The sequence below is a fragment of the Agelaius phoeniceus genome, chromosome 13 (genome assembly GCF_051311805.1).
Source record: "Agelaius phoeniceus isolate bAgePho1 chromosome 13, bAgePho1.hap1, whole genome shotgun sequence".
Lineage (NCBI taxonomy): Eukaryota > Metazoa > Chordata > Aves > Passeriformes > Icteridae > Agelaius > Agelaius phoeniceus.
Genome location: NC_135277.1, coordinates 20,381,094 through 20,399,424, shown reverse-complemented (window position 1 = coordinate 20,399,424; position 18,331 = coordinate 20,381,094). Strand labels below are relative to the sequence as shown.

The 18,331-nt window shown below is 40.9% G+C and overlaps 1 protein-coding gene across 9 annotated transcripts in view; it reads right to left on the bottom strand.

Annotated features, from left to right (window-relative positions):
* The window catches only part of OTUD7A (OTU deubiquitinase 7A), a 109,042-nt gene extending 102,366 nt beyond the window's left edge, over nucleotides 1-6,676 (bottom strand). For 4 of the 9 annotated variants that reach the window (XM_077185696.1, XM_077185697.1, XM_077185691.1 and 1 more), the window contains exon 1: nucleotides 6,222-6,425. The gene's annotated coding sequence lies outside the window, so the exon portion shown is untranslated. The other 5 variants (XM_077185698.1, XM_077185694.1, XM_077185699.1 and 2 more) reach the window with 3 other exon arrangements.
* Between the last annotated feature and the right edge of the window lie 11,655 nt (nucleotides 6,677-18,331).

The following is an 18,331-nucleotide window of genomic DNA, read 5'->3' as shown; positions in this document are numbered from 1 at the left end:
GGAAGCTTGTCTCCAGCTCTTAACTCAGCTGTACTTGGCAGAACAGATGAACACACCATACTAACTGAACCTTTCCCACACGTGAACTTTACAGGTTGTATACTTTGTCATTTTTTCTGCTGAAACTACATAAATCTGCCTTCCCTTTATATTCTGCCTTTCCCTTAAACCAGTTGTACTCTTCCAGAGACAAATATGTAAAGGGTTATTTAGAGGGACATGGAGGTGATTTCATTGCTTCACAGTTAATTATTGTTTGTTAAATCAATGCTTTATTTATACTAAAACAATCCTGTCTCATTACCATAATCTTATTTAATACACCTGTATGTCCTCCTCTTCATCAGAATTGACAATGTAACAGCTCTAAGACTTGAAATAGAAGCTACTGGGATATTATATATTCTCAGGTAAGAGATGGGCAGATGTTAAGGGATGCCAGACCTGAAATTGTTCCTGACACATCTGCAATGCTTTGGTCTGGGTTCTGTTCTCAGGTAAGTATGTTACTCTGATTAGAGAAAGAGTGTTATCATCTCTGTATCTAAGGGTACAGCTTGATAGCCTGTGTTTTCTTCTACTGTCTGCTGCTTAGTACAGAATAAATCTAAGTAATAAACTCAAGTTCACCACCATCAAGCAACTGTCCTTTACATTGATCTCAGCCCTAAGAGGGAAAACTATTTAACACAGGATAAAAGCTCCTTTGCACTACCTCAGAAACTCTGCAGGCAATATAAGTGTTTGCACAGAAATTTAATCAGTATATAGCTAGACAGATACATCTGGGTTCATCCCCCCATGTCCTTGCTGAGCAATTTCCAACATGGTGTAAGTACCCTACAGAGTCACTAATTAGTAACAGTGAAATGACTCAGTCCCACCAGACACAGCAATGCAAGCCAGGCACTGTTTCTTGCACTTTGTTTCTTGTTGCAATAGATCTCAAAAGAGATGAGAAAAGCTAAACCAGTAAAGATATTAGTGCTATATGATGTTAATGGGCATTCTTGTACTCAAGATTTGCATAGTTTGAGTCAGACAAGACCCTTTACAAAGTCAGGCTCCCAAATTAAAGATCTTCCACTACTGTGCCATGTCTATGCACACACTGGCTATGGGACACAGTCCTTCTTTGCTTGAAGAGTGCTTTTGAAGGAAATTATACTTCTTGTACTATTTAGAAAGTAAATACAATGGAAAAAAGTAAAGTGACTTGACAACAAATAGCTCTGTAACAAAGGTCTCCTACCCCAGTGCCCTTGTTCTTGGGACTAGAAGTCATCTGAGGGATGACTGAATTGTCAGTCAGTCGTGCATTTAGTGTTTCAGCAGTACCAATACAACAACCTGAGCCCAGTCTGCTCTGCAATACAAAGGAATTCATTCACTATGTTTTTCAATCAGAAATACAACATCAGCAGAGTTTCATTCCTGTTTAGGTGCTGAAATATAAAAGACAGAAAATAGAGAAGAATTTTTCATTCAGATTTCTAATAGGCACTGATTATTTTACCAGTTTCTATGGCACTATCACCATGGCAGCTAGCCATTTTAATCAAAGGCATTCGAACAGATTTCTGATAACATCACACTATTACATCTCCTGGGCACATGCAGCAGTAACCACTTTGTACATTTCCATAGGACAGAGGCCACTAAAGTCAGCAGACATCAGGATTAGAAATGTGATATTTCAAGCATCTAATTAAAGAACAAGATCTCAGTGTTCCTTACTCTAATTCTGAAAACAATAGTGGAAATATAACGATTGTGACCAAAATGAAACTCAAAATTCTTCCACAGCTTGCTCAGTTTCTACATGGGTTTTGCCCCTTCCTTGATTAACTACTCAATGCAAATGATTACTCAGCATATCCTAAGAGAATGTGCAAATGGAAAAAAAAATCACTGTAGAGAACTGAGTATCTGCAAAACACTGACAGATAAAAATAGCTATTTACCCTTTGTACAAAACCCCCATACTTTGCTCTGTGTACAGGCTAAATTGAAGCATTGCATACAAGACTGAAATCATGAGCAGACAGCAACAAAACTCAGGGTTCTGACCAAAGGAATTTTCAATGTAGAACAGGAAGCATTTTAATTTTACTAAATAGATCATGAAGAAGTTGCAAATATACTCAGCCTGAAAAATGCCCGGCAAGTACTGAAAAATACTTGCTGTTGCTTCCAGCAACAGCACTCCTTATGCCATCTATTAAATACTTAAGAAAATAATTTTTCAAACTAACTTATAGCAAATTCATACTTTTGTCCTGAGATTTCTGGATTTTTTTTTTACTAAAAGTGTATTTCAAAAGGCTGAGATACTCTAAATAAATGAATTTATAAACCCTTTTAATAAAAGCTAATAAGGAAGCTGAACAAATTCTCTGTTTCAAGCCTAAAGCTTTTCAAAATGTCCATCCAAGAGATATTAAATAAATACAGATAATGTCAATAATGCAGATAATGCCAATACAGATATTGTATTGGTATCTATATTGTGTCAGCTAAAAATCACTGGCATAACAACATCCTAAAATAGACAACACTGACCTCAAATAGATGAATAAGACTTAAGTAAACTGAAAATGAGACTTACAATGCATCACAATTAGCTTTGTCTTTTCAAACTGCTTAAATTCAGAAATAATCATGAAAAGTCATGTTAGGAGAACAATATGAAAACAGAACAGTAAGTCAAGTCTCTCGTATCCCAGTACCTCCATGCCTGTCAGATTTATAGTTTTTCCTCCCTTGGGTCAGTAGCTGGGGAAGGACAACAAAAAAAGTCTAGAAAATATGACAGTGAAAGTGTTGTACTGTTACATTTACATGTATATACTAATTAATCTGCCCTTAAAATAAAGCAAATCAATTACCACCTAGGATTTTAGAAGAGTTCTGCCATCTTACGCAACTTCTCTGTTTTGTGTCATGCTTTGCCTTAGGAAAACAATAAAAAAGAAGTACAGGAAAATGCAATATAATATCCACACAATATTTCTACCACACCTTAACTGGCAAACTACTTTTGTATAAGTCTATACAGCTGGATTTTCAGACCATCTAAGCAGCCAGGTTAATCTCCCGATTTTTTCATTAGGGCAACCTGATTTATTTGTTTAGAAGTTCCACATACCATTTAGCTCCATGCTTTAGTCTAAATATCTATGAATGCTTGTATAGTCATGTCCATGATAAATGAACCAGTATAATACAAAATCTTCAATCACAACAAAGCCTTTTCTGTTTTCAGTCCTCAATTTAATAACAGTTGCACCTGGTATTTTAAGCTTACCATTTGCTTAATTAAAAGTTTATGTTTATTTTTATGTTTAATTTTTGCTTAGTATGAATCCCAAGATATGTTATGAAATTTGAGTCAAAAGGAGCTTCAGATTTCATCATGTTTTTGAAATGCAGAAAATATTAAAGAAGGAGGCCTCATTAAAAACTGCAAGATATGAAGTGTAGACTATCTGGACACAAACATTCTGCTCATTCCCTTGGTCTTTTCCTTCTCTCAGGTCCAACTTTCTCTCCTGTATAACTCAATACATAATTATGCTTTGTAAGTGTTCTTCTCCTCCCATGAAGACTACAGAAGGTTACTGGGTCCAAAGGCAAGAACAGGCAAAATAACAGTATGTGACAGCACAATGATATACACATTTTTTTAATTCTTGAGTTTATGCAGTATATAATAAATTCAATAAAAACATTTCCCCCTCCCAAATAACACAGATATAATGAATTCATACAATACTCTAAATCATCTGAAAACGCCATAGGGATTATATTTAAAACATGCAGCTTTAACTTAAATTAGATGCTCTATGTATACTGCTGGTTAAAACATAGATTCCCTAATTTTTAAATAAGTAACACAAAGGGCAACTATGACAACAATTAGCACAATGGTTGCACCAGTAACATCAGTCAGTGTTCACAGCCTGCCTGTGCACAGCTCTATGAAATGCCTTACCTGGAGTCCCATTCACTGAATAGCCTTTTTGCTGAGTCTGCCAACATGACAGTAAGAGAGATGTGCCAGGGCACTGAAAGATGCAGAGTGAGGCTTACTAGGGAAGGACTAAGTACCTTTCTACCTGCTCATTACACGGTTCTTTGGAGTCTGTAACATCCAGCCAGCATCACCTCTACGTGAATACGTATTGATTAAACCAAGACTAAAATCTTCTAGAATCCACTGGCAAAAAAAACCTAAACCAACCTTTTCCAAAACCAGATACATTATTATTAAGCAAACAATCAGTTACTTTTGCACTATACACACACAAAAATATGAGTCTAAAAGACCTGATCCCTACCCAGTCTAATTCCCTTAATATTGTTATATTATACCTGATTTAAGCTGTCCTGGAGATGACTGAGTTTCTTGTAAAAACTACAGACATGAAGATGTAGTACCACAAAAGAACCAGACTCACAAAGGTGTCATTGCTACCCCACGTCATACCACGACTGCTGCTGCGTGGGCACACACAGCCCACAGAGGTTCTGTACTCCACACCAACGTTACAGCTTTAGCAAAAGCAGCCTTGCAATAGAAAGTGTTCCAGAGGCTGGTAGGCACTGATATTCATCTATATTCCAGATTCAAATGGGAAAAGTCTAGCTTGCCCCTGTGAGAGCAGCACGGTCATACCAGGGAAAAATCTGGCCTCTATCCATAGAAAGGGACCATTTAGTCAATTCACACCAACAGCAGAAAACAGAGCCAGATCCAGCCTTAACAGCTAACACACTCATATTTTAATAACAGATTGTAAAGAATAAAACAACACTTTTCCTATCAACAGCAGTTTCAATTCCAGAAGCTTAATACAATTTGCTTTAAATCTGTGCCACAGCAACCTTTATTAAAGTCAATGTCATCTGTAAGGACTGAGTTAAAATAAAATGTGGGCCAAATTTATCAGACATTAGTTCCCTTTGATACAGAGCTCAGAATACTGACTGTGTGCCATCCTATATATGGTATGAGTTGCATACGTTGCATCCAGCAGCATATTTTAAACCAGGCCTCTCCAAAACACTTTCCCTGATCATCTGTTTTGAATATTTGTCTGGGATGGTGAAGGTCAAATGAAAAGTGTGAAAGATTTCTTTTGGCTTACATCAAATTTATATCCATATGCTAGAAAATGAGCACTATTCAGGCCCAGGGAGAGAAGCCTCAAGAGTTTATTAAAATATGACAGTGTTTTAGCTGGTCAATTTAAAGGCACATCCAAGGGACAACAGAAGAGACCATTCCCTCTGGCTGTGGAAGCTGTGTATGCCCACGTAGCCACGAATATCACTGCGTGTGAGAGACACTGACCAGCACTGAGGAACTTACTGTGACAGAACTACAGCAAAAGTAGTCAACAATTTATCCTTTTATTTTCAGAACTGGCTCAGAGGGCACAGTGCATCTTTATGTCAGACAGGTACCGAACGAGTCTCCAGAAAGCGCTTAGAACAGACATATTCCTACAACCTCCAGGGTAAGCGTAGGGGTAGTGAGCTTTTTAAATTTAGATTATGTAAGGTCGTGTGCCTCACTGCATTATGCTTTATATACACGTTATATCTCACTGCACTATATTGCACCCTGTGAACTCCTAATGAGCATTACTCCCGCAAATCCAGGCAGTACCCCCTTTTGTAGCTGTTTCAGAAGGAGAACAAATATCATATGTACATCTAATAGTTATCGAATGAGGTCAATCCTGCCAAATGTCCTGACATGGTCTAAAGATACACAGAAGGACGTCCCACCTGCCCGAATCGGCCTCTTGCCCAAGCAGCACCGAACCACCCGGCCAGGGAACAGACTCCTTGTAGAGGCTGAAGCCGCGAATGCAGGAGCGAAGCGAGTCTGCAATGCAGAAGCCCTTCCCGGAGCTCATCAATGAGCCGGGGGAGACAGGGCGGGGGCAGAGCCGACAGCCCTGCCCGCATCCCCGCCACGACACCCCGAGGCACGGGGCGGGCGGCGATTCTGAGCGCCGGCTTTGCCCTGACGGGCTGCGGCGGAGGGCGCTGCCCCCGGGCTGTCCGCCCGCGGCTCCGCGCAGCGGGAACTTCTGCGGCCGGGGCGCCGCGGGCAAGGACACAGCAGCGGCCGGGCCCACCTGTGCCGATGGCACCGGCCCGCCCGCCGCTCGCAGCCCGGCCGCGGGAGGAGGAGTAGCAGCTCTTACCTGCTCCCGCCGCTCCTCCCGCAAGCCCTCGCTAACCGAGCTCCATCTTCCTCCGGCCGGGAGGGGGAAGGGGGGCAGGGAGTCAACCCAGCGCTGCCGTCCCCCCCCAGCTGCCGCTTTCCGTCACCGCTGTTCCCCGCCCGCGCTGCCCGGCGCAGCGGCCGCCTCTCGCCCGCCCTGCAGACGGCACCGGGAGACAGAAAGCGAGACCCACCTCCCGCCGCCGCCGCCTCCTCCTTCTCATGAAGTCACCGGCCGCAGGGCCCTCCCTCCCCTGGCTGCCCGCAGCGGCCCGGGGAGCCGCGCTCCGCCCCGCTCCGCCCCCGCGGCAGCCGCGCCGAGCCCCCGGCACAGCCCTGCCCTGACCGCCCGCGACGCCGCCGCCTTCCTCCCTCCTCGGCGCTCCTGGACGATGCTGGCGGCTGAGCACGGCCCGGAACGGCCCCAGCCCCCCTGCACCACGAGCGCTCCGCCGCCCCCCGATGGATGTCCCGCGGCAGGGGGAGATGGGAAGCGTTACTTCCTTTCCGTGCCCATCCTCGTTCTGGGAATCACCATGCCCGGTTTTGCCCACTGCAGAGTGGGGTACGTTACAGTAAGTTACCGCTGTAGATGTGCCTTCTATTTCGACATGAAAGTCTAATTCAGGTTACAGTAACTTCTCAACTAACCTGGTTCCAGCTATTCCAGTGTGCACACAGGTGTGCTCTGTCTCACTAGGTAAATCTACGTCCCCCACACCAAAGCGGTCCTTCGCTGTTACTCTTCCATAACATTAGAGTTGAAAAGGAAATGGATTAAGGAATATACCTCTAGAGCTAAGCACTCCATTTTTTCACTTACTATGACAATACCAAAAACATGCAAGACTAAGAACAAGGCAAAATATGTGGGATAGAAGGAAAAAAAATAACAGGTGACAGGTGTACCTCTCCCTTATCTAGAAACACAAAGAATTCTCACCTAAAATCAGCCTACTACAGATTATGTGCAATCAGTGACATATATAGCATATATAGCAACCCCGAATCAGTAAGAAATGCCAGCTGTAAATAATGTAATACATTTTGCACCAACACACCCAAAGAAGTACATTTGGTAACACTTGAAGGCAATTTTGCCGATATGCATTTTCATATAAGCAAGTGAAGGTTCATGGTAAGGGAAAAAAACCAGATCTAGTTCTCTGATGGAGCCTCAACATCAGTTTAGAATATTGTTGAAAGCCCCAAAAGAATCTCATCTTACCTTTGAAAAATATTTCCTTCTGCAGCTAATGTGAAAAAACAGGCCAGGAAAAAAACATTTGAAGAAGTTCCCAACAGTTGTACACATAAACTTTTGCTGTAAATGCACTGAACTATTAGCTTTTGGCAAACCATGACTGGCAAAAACCAAAACAGTTTTGTCCAATACTGTTTTGGGCCTGCACAAAATGAACTCTGATTGTTTGCCCCTCACATTCTCTATTTTCCTTAGAGAAATTCTTTATGCTCATGATTGAAGATTACTTCACCCCAAAACAAAAAAAACCCATGAGCAGAACAGTTCCTTGGTTTCTTCACGAGTGCAAAGTCCAGCATTCTTTAAATGAGGCAGAGAAAAATAAATTGTGAAGTGTATGGATAACACACCCAAAAAGAACCATAATTACAGAAAGACATACTTTTTTCCTTTAGGTGCCTGTCTGTACAGATTGTCCTACAGGTGATTGCCAGCCAGGAAGAGTTCTCTCTGTAAAAGAAAGAACAGTTTAGCAGAGTTTTGCCAAAATCTCTAGTCCGTTTGCCTTGCAAAGGAAATTAATTAGTGAATATGAGACCCTCAGGTGGCTGCTCTAGATCTCCCAGGACTGAAAATACTCTAAAAGTAGTCAGAGAAGCTATGTAGTGCCAGATATTCAAACAGAGAGAGATGTGAAGGCTCTAGCTAGCCCCACAGAGCCGGGGACTCATTTAGATGGTCGCTGCACAGGAAGGGGCCAGTTGTCTGTCAAGCAAAGCCAGAGATGCCAGCAAAAGTCTGAAGGGACTAGCAAAGGAAAGGGTGGCCAGGTACATGCAAGAAGAGGCCATCCTTTGAGGCCTGGAAATTCCTCATTCTTCATCTTTTCTTCCTACAAGCAAAACTTTCTTTTACGCCACCATTATGGGAAAACAGACATGTTTCTAAGAAAGTCCCAGATGAAGTGTGAAAATGCAGAGATGCTGGATTTAGATCAAGTGTACTTTGGGGCTATTATATTCTACCTCCATGGAAGTGGTAGTATCTCACAGTATTTCACAGGAAAGAGTTATTTTGTAGAAAATTATAAAAACACAGAATTCATAACATTTAGCAGAAAAAATGAGCTTAAATGAAAATCTGCTGAATCCTCAGCTTGGGGAATGAGGTTTCCTCCACAGCATTTGCTGTATATCTCCTTGACATACTTTGATGTTTTCTTCAGCCATCATACTTTTTTCTTCAGCCTATCCACATTTCTACACCTAACTGAATGCAGGAAGTTCTTTAGAGGACCACAGATGTGCTGCAGCTAAAAAAATTATATAAATACATATATCTATGACCAAAAAAAAGGTGGAATAAGGTACCTAATCAGGCTTCATTGGTCTGTAAGGTATTTTGCCTTTATAAAACAGCTTTGTTTCTATTCCATGTCGTTTGTCTTTAATATAATGAAGCATCCACTTTAATCTCCCCCTTCAGAACACACAGAAACTGGGGCAAAGCTGTTAAAGACAAGGTATATAGTACAATTTAAATTATATCCAATAGAAATGCAAATTGGATCCCTTTCCATTGCAAGTGATACTAAATACAAATGGTAAGCACAACATACAGTCCTCTTATTTCTGCTAATACCTGTTGCAGCACACATCACAGCTGAGATGGCCACGATGCACAGAGTATCATCATAGAAGTTCAGAAAGCTTCAATCCACACAGAGTAGCACCACATCACTGCAGAAGGCTGCAAGTGTCTGTCTTTCTTATTCTTCAGCCCAACCTTTTACACCCCTCATGCTGATGCATTGCCCCTGGGTGCCCTCTGCTCCCTTTGGTGGTTGCTCAGTGCCCCTGGGCACTCCATGGCTCATTGCTGGCAGTGCTGCTCACCTGCTGCTCACAGCTGCACCCATTCCCAATTACCACAACCTGTGTGCCTACACATACCCATCTGCAAGACCATTAGAGACTAGATGCAAATGGACAGACAAAAGTTTCATCTTGCATACTAAGATAAAGAAATATCTATTATGCTTAGAGTCCAACAGAAAGTAGTTCAGAAACTGTAGCTCTGTCTAATGCAGCAAAGACACAGTCAACTATCCCCAAGAAGAGAAACTCCTCTCGTCATCTTTTATGGCTGCTACATGAGAAATAGCTCTTAGTGATGGTTGGTCCGTAGCACCTGAAAAGTTTCTAATGAAATACCTCTTAATAAGAAGTGTTATTCTATTTTAACACACAATATCCACAGAAAAATATTTCCTTGAAGGTTTAAGAAGAATCTTCTTTAACTATAGGTATAAATTAAAGCTTTAAATAAATAAAACCACAGACACAAGGAGGCCAGTTAAAAAAGCAAGAAGAACATACGTTATGAATATTTAACTTGAACTAGAAAGGAGGGGTATAACTATTTTTTTAGCTGGTTTTGAGTAGTTGCAGCTAGTAGTGCATAAAATTAGGGTTACTATGAGTTGCTGCTTTCCCTCCTTATGTTTATAGAAATCAAATCATCAGAATCTTTGCTGCTCAGTCCTGCACTGCTTAAAGCACACTCTGCAGGCCAGGACAGAATAGGGCAGGACAAGAAATCAGACTGGTTACCCCTTCTTTCTTCTGACCTGTGAGACTGGGACCAAGAAGACGTTATTTCCTAATTAATTTGATTTTTAAATCTCATTATTATTGTCACTGAAATCAGCAGCATTTCTTGCCAGCCAATTGCTTTTACGACTTGTTGACTCTGTAAATATCTACTCAACAGGAACACATTTTTCTGTCAGGTCAGCTGGGAAGTTTATTTCTCCTGTCATTACATCAGATCACTATTTTACAGTTAAAGACAGATTGTTATCAGCCCTCAGAGACTTTAAAAATAATACAATATGGTTCCTGACACTCTCAAGCAGACTGATAAATGCCACCCACACAATTAGCAACACTTTTTATGCAGCATGCAAGAAGATTTGTTCTACAGATGTTTTGGAGTTAATTCTGCAGTGAAACCCGGTACAGAACAGAATCACCATGGCATGACACTTCTCCACTGAAACTTGCAGCAAATCTGCAATGCCTTTGCAGTTTACTGTAGAGAAAAATAGATCTGGAAGTTGTTTGTCACAGACAAAGGTGGCATAACATTCCAATTGAAATTTTTTTATTTCTTATTTCTAAATCATGTTGAGTAGCTAAAAGGTCAGCACTGCATGCATAAGGAACACAGTAAGCATTCCTGATTTATAAAAATATGGGAAAGTTTTGTTTTGTGAGAGTGACCAGACTTTTGGCTGATATTTCAGGGGTGGAGTAAACTTCCTAATCCACTGGATCTCCATGAACATAGAGGTCTTTCAGTATAAAATTTAGAACTTGTAGAAGATAACTGCCTATGTGCTATGACCGAGTACTTGGAACAGTCAATTCTGGATATGGACAATAATCTGGCAATGAAGATCATCTCACCTGTCTTTAATAGAGCATTACCATATTGCTGTGAAACAGGGGACTTGTTCATTTACCAGATAAACCAACAGTAGTGCAAGAACATCCCTGAGCATTCCCAACTCCTCCTGAATTGCAAGCTCCTAATATATTTTTCACATCTATGCAGATTGGCAGAGCAATACTGTTCCAAAAATCATAGAACCAATTAACAGACTTCTGGCAATTGGTTTGAAAAGAAAGAAGCTACAAATTTTAGTAACTAAAAGCTTTTACAAAGTCCTAAGAATAAAAAGTGGGGAGATAGATTCTGCTCAGTTTGCAGGAGCCTTGGAAAGAGCAAAGAAAATACCGTCTTTCAAAAGTAGTAGCAATGTCAAATATTTTACTACTGAAAGGTAAATTTTCTTTTGGATTATTGTGTTCAGCCTGAAAATGCTATCTAGGAGCAGAAACTGAAGAGAGTCAGAAAGACGTAAAGAAAGAACAGATTTCTATGTGAAGAGACAGTACAAACTAAATAGTTAATAGGACAACAGTAGTGGGCTTCTGTTATCCTCAGTGGGGAAATTCAAAGAAGGATGTTATTAAAATGAACCCCAGTGACTGAAATTACAATACTTCCTCTTCCCTTTTAACACCTTAATTGCATGGCTGTAAGAGTAACTTAATGGTCCAAAGACTGCTTCAGGCTTGAAGCAGAAATTATACATTGGTCACACTGAATTAGCAGTTGTCATAGGGATTTTGGAGACCATTATTCCCTGTATGTACCAACAGCTCCTACTACATTGATGTGGTTACAAACACTCTGAGAGGAAAGCTGGCCCATTATGTGAACATTGTTGCAAAAAGATTATCTGATTCCTCATCCTAGATGGATGAAACAGAAGTTTCCAACACTGATTCATTGAAGAACATGAGAGAACACACTGCTATTAAATCAAGGCATGGCACAGACCAAGGGGCTACAGAGAGCAATACCATTCCCTAGGAATCCTCTGCTTCAGAGCATGGACAGGACTGGCAATGAGGCCATATGGACTTCATTCATGCCATGCATGGATCCATGGTTAACCACACACACAACTTGATCTCTTCAGAGATCATTAGTGCTATCTTATACAAGAGCTGTCTAATACAGGTGTCCAAATTACAAGCCTGCACTCATTATAGTCATGGAGCCTTTAGAGGACTCCCAAACCAAAACCTACCACTCTCCATTGAGTGTTAAAGAAGGCCAGACTGCTGCTGCAAACACTTAAGTATAAATTATTATATTTCCACTAGCAGCAAAATACAGTGGGTTTTCTAAAAAACTCTGCAGGAGGGAAAAAGCCCTGTCTGAGGACCAAATGAAAAACCACAGAACACCTCACATTTGAGTAATGACACAATGACACAGTATATACCTGCATCAAGGCTTTATAGGCTCACCCTTCCTGATGAATACAACTGAAAATGAAAGAACAGCTCCCTGGAAACATTACCTGCAGGGATGTCTCATCACCAGATTCTACAGCAGACTTAAAACAAGGTCATGAGATTAAGAAGCGTGAAGGACAGAAAGCCAGAAGACATGGAAATGCTTTATCCCTTCCTGGAGCATCTGCCACCTATCTCACAAGGAGGAGAATGTGACATTTGGGAAGCACTGCAGCTCCATGGCAGAGCAGAGGAGCCCAAGAACACTCTGTGTGATGCATGTAGGTCAGTGGAGCATGGAAGAGAATGGGATTTCTGAAAGAGCCTTCTAAGCAACAGCTGAGGATCAGCGTAGAAACCAGTCCTGTGCAGGTTTGTGACAACACTAGTGACTGACAATTACTAATGTATGTGCACTCAACAGCAATGAAATATCACAGCCCTGTGTCACATGAACAGTAGTGGTTTTTACAGGAACTATGAAAACAAGATAATAGGAAAACCCCTGATATTTTAAATAGAGTGGAAAATTTGCCCACAGAAAAATGAAAAAGTTAATTACCAACCATCACAATCAGAAATTAATCTACTGCAATAGCAGGTTTGCTCTTCTTCCCATCAGTTAGAGAAGGAAGGTAACCTAAGAAATGCAAAATTAGGTGTTCATAGAGCTAGTTTTGCAACTGTTAGCTCAAGATCCAGAACCATGGCAGAGTGCTACACATTTCAAGACCAGCTCGTAAAAGAATGTTTCTTGCTTTACCCCACAAAACTCAAACCCACAGAAAAGAGTATTATTCAGATAAGAGATATTGTAAAACCCCTCTTCAGTGGTAACCAGTTCCTAAATCAGCCTTTATGTTCCTGCTCAGTTCTTTCCCCAAATAGAACGGAAAATAAAAATCATCACTTCCTTACTCCTCCCAGACATTTAAAAAAAGAAAATTAAAATATTGCAAACAAATGACTGAGTACTAACAGGCAGTTAATGACCAATACTTAGTTGCTAACACCTCCTTGATTACAAGTATGTGTTTACCCTTTGGCTCAGCACAGGGCTATTACTCGACCCTGGAGAGGAAAGGAAGGTTTTCTGGACAGAAACAGCAAGCAGGAAGTTCTTTATATCAAAGGAGACAAACCTGTTTGTTAAAAAAACCCTGATGCGCATCTCAAAACACAGAAGGGCAGGATGCTTTCTAAGGCCAGTCATTACTGTGGGGTTTACTCCAGGCTGAAAATTACTCATTTGTCCAGTTCTCTGGTGAAGTTCAGAAACTGGACAGTAAGAGAGAAAATCCTGAGTCCTTATTGCTGCTCTTGCATTTCTCAGTTCTTATTCCCTTCTCCTCAAGCAGGAACAGGCCATATGCTGACTAAAAGCAATCAGAGAATACATTTGAGCAAAAGATTCTACAGCATTAGCCCCATCCCCTTTGTCAGGCCAGTTTTCCACACTGTCCAGCGCTGCCAAATCCAGTAGAGCTTAGCCCACATGTACAGACTATGAAAAGTGGGCAGCTTCTACCAACAGAATTTACTGGAAGTGTTACCTAGAAAAAAAAATCTCACCAAAAAAAATTCAGCTTTGGCTGAGAGTACAGAAGATCTAATTAAATAGTTGGGTTTTTTCCTTCTCTCCAGGAAAAGAGCTGAGTTAGGTCCCATCAGAGGTTTGCTGATAGAAGGGATGTTTAATGGCAACACCATCCAGTTTGCTCTTACACATAATGCATACATTCTTAACTGAGAGAGGGTCTGTGAATCTGAGATAAGATTTTATCCTCTGAAGAAGTGACTTTTCACAGTTACCCCATTTGTGCTGATTTTGAGTTGTGGGTTTTCAATTTGAAGGGAGCACAGAGCACACTGTATGGCTGGAGTTTACTTCAGGACACTTAGCTATGACTCACCACAGTAATTTTGTGACACTACTGAGCGAACAAACACTCCCTGGGCAGATGGGTGGATGCCACACATCAGTACAGGATTTAATGACAGGAGGAATCCCTGGGCAGATGGGTGGACACCACACGTCACTCCAGGGTTTAATGACAGGAGAGGCTCACATGCAGCAGTTTCAGGGTTTGCAACGTGCAGAACGTTGCCAAGCACATGTTCAGGAGGCTGGATGCTTCCTGGAGACACTGCTCTCAAAGCCAGAGGCTTTACTTGCACATGCACATTTGGTATGTGAGATACTCCCAAACAAGCCACAGCCCAGGCTCCAGCTCCAATCAGGGTGCTCAAGCAGAATGAAACAAGAGTACCAAGTCTTCACATTACACTGTTCCAATTTCTGGGAGAAACTCAGGATGTATTCAGGGTGTTTTAGAACCAGAAAGAAAAGAAGAGGCAGAAGGACAGTTACATATCCAAGTTTCTCTCCTGCTGCAGATCAACTTAAGCTGAAAGACTACATCTGATCTTCCCACAGCAGCCACTAAAAACATTCCTGTGGCAAAACCAAAACTCATCTCTCTGCTTATGGGAGAGAAGAAAAGCAAGTAGCACAAAGAGAGAAAAAAACATAAAAAGAAACATAGTGAAAAATTAATTTCCTAAAAGACAGCGTTCAAGATGGATTGCCCTCAAATAACAAGGCAGGACCTTTGAGACATGAGTCGCAGTTGTACGTGTGACTAAATGCAAGAGGCACATGGATAAGGCTGATACTGACTGTGGGGAAGTCAGCAGCAAAAGCCTCACATAACACAAGATTAAGTTCTCAAATGAATAGGATTCTTGTACATATAAAATTCAGGGATCTCTATGTATTACAGAAAAGCATACCTTATGCCTCTACAGATTTTCATGAAAATAGTTCTTGTGTAATTTAAGAGAGTTTTCTCTGAGACACCTCCTGATTGACACTGCTCTAACAGATGACACTTCATGGAAAGCAATTAGGCATGTATTCACTTTGGTGATTTCAGTCTGTCAACATCTGTTAAGACTGACTTCATTTAAAATTAAACTTTCTTAGGGCAAATATATTTTTGCCATCAACTAGAATTCTTTCATATAACTACAGCCAGAACTTGCACTGGCAAGCCTGAAAATTTTATAATTAAACCAAAATATGTATAGACACAGGTAGAACAGAGATAGCAGAGTGACAGCAATGTCTGTTGTGTGGGTTTTTTTTGGTTTTTTTTCCCCTCTATTGTCATGCAAGGATGTTATTTTCTGATACATATACACAGCAATGTACAGCTGTTCACCATGAGCCTGGATTCTACAGTTGCAATAAAATATGATAAGACTAATTTTCACCAATTTTAAATTAGAGAGGAATTACTATCAACAAACATTAAACATTTCACATTACACATATGCTGGTTTGGCCCTGCACATATGGTGCACATATGGTGCAAGTGTATCACTGTGGTGCACACAGGTCTGGAGATGCAGGTTGGAGCTGTCCACAGGGACACAATTTATTTCCAGAGATCATTATTCTTCTACAATTAGCATACAACAGAATAGAATGAAATCAGCTTGCTGTAGAGTTTGCCTTTCCTAATTTTGGCTTTTCTGTTTCTGGGACTGCTACTGTTACTCCTCTGAGATTTACCAGCCCATTGCTCACAGCCTGAAGAGCAGAAAGCACATGGCACAGGATAAACAGTCAAACACACTTCACACATTATTCCAGTAGATGGGTCAGAGGCACTCTCACCTTGATTTTAAACAAAGAAACATAACACAATGGGGCTTATACCTAGTTTTTACCACAATGTATATGTCATACCAAGTGGGAACCCTGCAGGAAGACTGAAATCAGCCCATGAGACACACCACTACCTTCAATAAGACTTCTATTTCTGAACCAGCATTCTTTCTTTCCCTGCACTCAGCAAAAAGATTAAGCCTTCATTGTAAGGAAAAAAATAGCCTTTTAAACTATAATATGCTCTCATTCTCACAATTGTCTACAGAAAGTGTTCCAGTGGCCTTTGGGACTGAGAAATTTGACCTGCAGTTACAGGTTCTTCTCTTACTTTGATCCAAAGTGGCTCAAATGGCCTAATTAAACGTATCCAGTAAGTGGCAAGAAGGCTGTCTTGCTCTGCTGAACCTCAGAGGGTAAAAGAAAGCATGAACATCATCTTCTGCGGAAGGCAATCTACTCCATACAACTGATGCACTGGTCAGAAACTCTGTATTTCATTGTTTTGATGCTGGCAATTAAGTGCAAACTACTTATTATAAAAGAAATCTCTTAAGGTTACTAAGGTTAAGAACACCAGAATGTGAAAAAAATTTTGATCAATTTTGTCTATATTTTGATGTTTATATATAATATAATTATACCATTAAAGTATATTTAACAGACTTAGAATAGCTATTCCCCTAAATAAGAGAGTTATTTGGCTTAGGTGAACCATCTCTGTTAAAATGATCATCCTAAACCTACTCAAACACTCCCTAGAGTTGACTTGTATTGATTCTCCATTCTCCTGCCTCTAAAACAAATTCCAAAAGTCACACTAAAATTAAAACCTAACTGGACATAAATATAAATAACTGCTTCAGTCATCCTTAGTCCCTTTTACTCATGTCAGCTCACAGATAATACATTGGTATTTTATATTAAAATTACCAGGCAACTAAAGCATGTGCTTACACCCAGGCTTTTTATTTCTTGCACAAAATCACAAAATTAGAAATTTTCATTGGTAGTAATTCCTATGAAGTTTATAAGTAACTTCAGGTTTGGGAAAAGGGCTTAAATACAACTTCCTTCCTTCCCAATCCAAAATATTCCCAAATGATAGCTGTCTGTTCTGACTTGTGCAGCCTCACCTTGAGTCCTGTGAGCAGCTTTGGGTACCAGAGCATAAGAAAGACATTAAGCTATTTGAGAATGTCCAAAGGAGGCTACAAAGATGGTGGAAGGTCTGAGGAGGCCGTGCAAGGAGCGGCCGAGGGCACCTGGAGGAGACGGAGGGCAGCCCTCACTGCAGGTACAGCACTCACCTCTGCTCTGTGCTGACCTGACAGGGCCTGAGCAAAGGCCCTGAAGCTGGGTCAGGCAGGTTTAGGTTGGGCATTAGGGAAAGGTCCTTCCCCCCGGGGGTGCTGGGGCACTGGAGCAGCTCCCCAGGGCAGCGGTGACAGCAGCAGCCCCACAGAGCCCGGGGATCTCGGGCACAGGGTGGGGCTCCGAGCAGAGCCAGGAGCTGCACTCGAGTGATTGCTGTGGGTCCCTCCAGCTCCAGAGAGTCTGTGACTCTATAAACTGGCACTGACTGTCAGGAATGCCGTGATCAAGATAGACTCAAACCCAGATATTATTTACAAAAGGAGGAGTAGCTTAAGACAGACATCCAAGAGAATGTACTCTTAAGAAAGAGAGGCATAAAGAATATATTCTTTGGGATGGGAAATAGAGCTATGAGCTTTCTCTGTTCTGAAAATACATTCAGTATTAAAACATCAAAAGCTTTTTCAAAACACATTTTAAACTTAGATAAAGTAGTGGGTAAATCTTAATTGACTAGATTTAGTTCTCTAGAATTTAATGATACTAAGAAGACAAAGTTGAAATGGCTGTAAAACACTTATCAGATGACAGTGAAGGTCAAAATAGTACATTTCACTCTCAGTTTTCATGGACATTATGTAACTTATCTGAAATTCTACTCTTAAAGCAAAAAGCGTTTTATAAAATTTTCCTCCTCCTCCTCTTTGACAGTTAGAAAAAGAGCAAGGGAGAAATCAGATTTGCATGGAATTGATTCTGACTCATTAAATGAAAGTTTTTAAGAGTCAGTGAAACAGTATTCACCTAATACTCATGAGCTAATACAGCTCCTCATCTCAAAAAAAATCAACCTCCTAGGTATGGCAGCTGCACTGTTTCTCAAGAAGCTCCCTCTGCACTCACAGGGGTCATCACTCCTAACTCCAAGTCACACATTTTATAAGCCTTCTTTCAGAGCAATTCATTAGGAAGAAACAGTATTTCATAGCAACCTGTTTCCTGCTATCCACATTACATTTCTC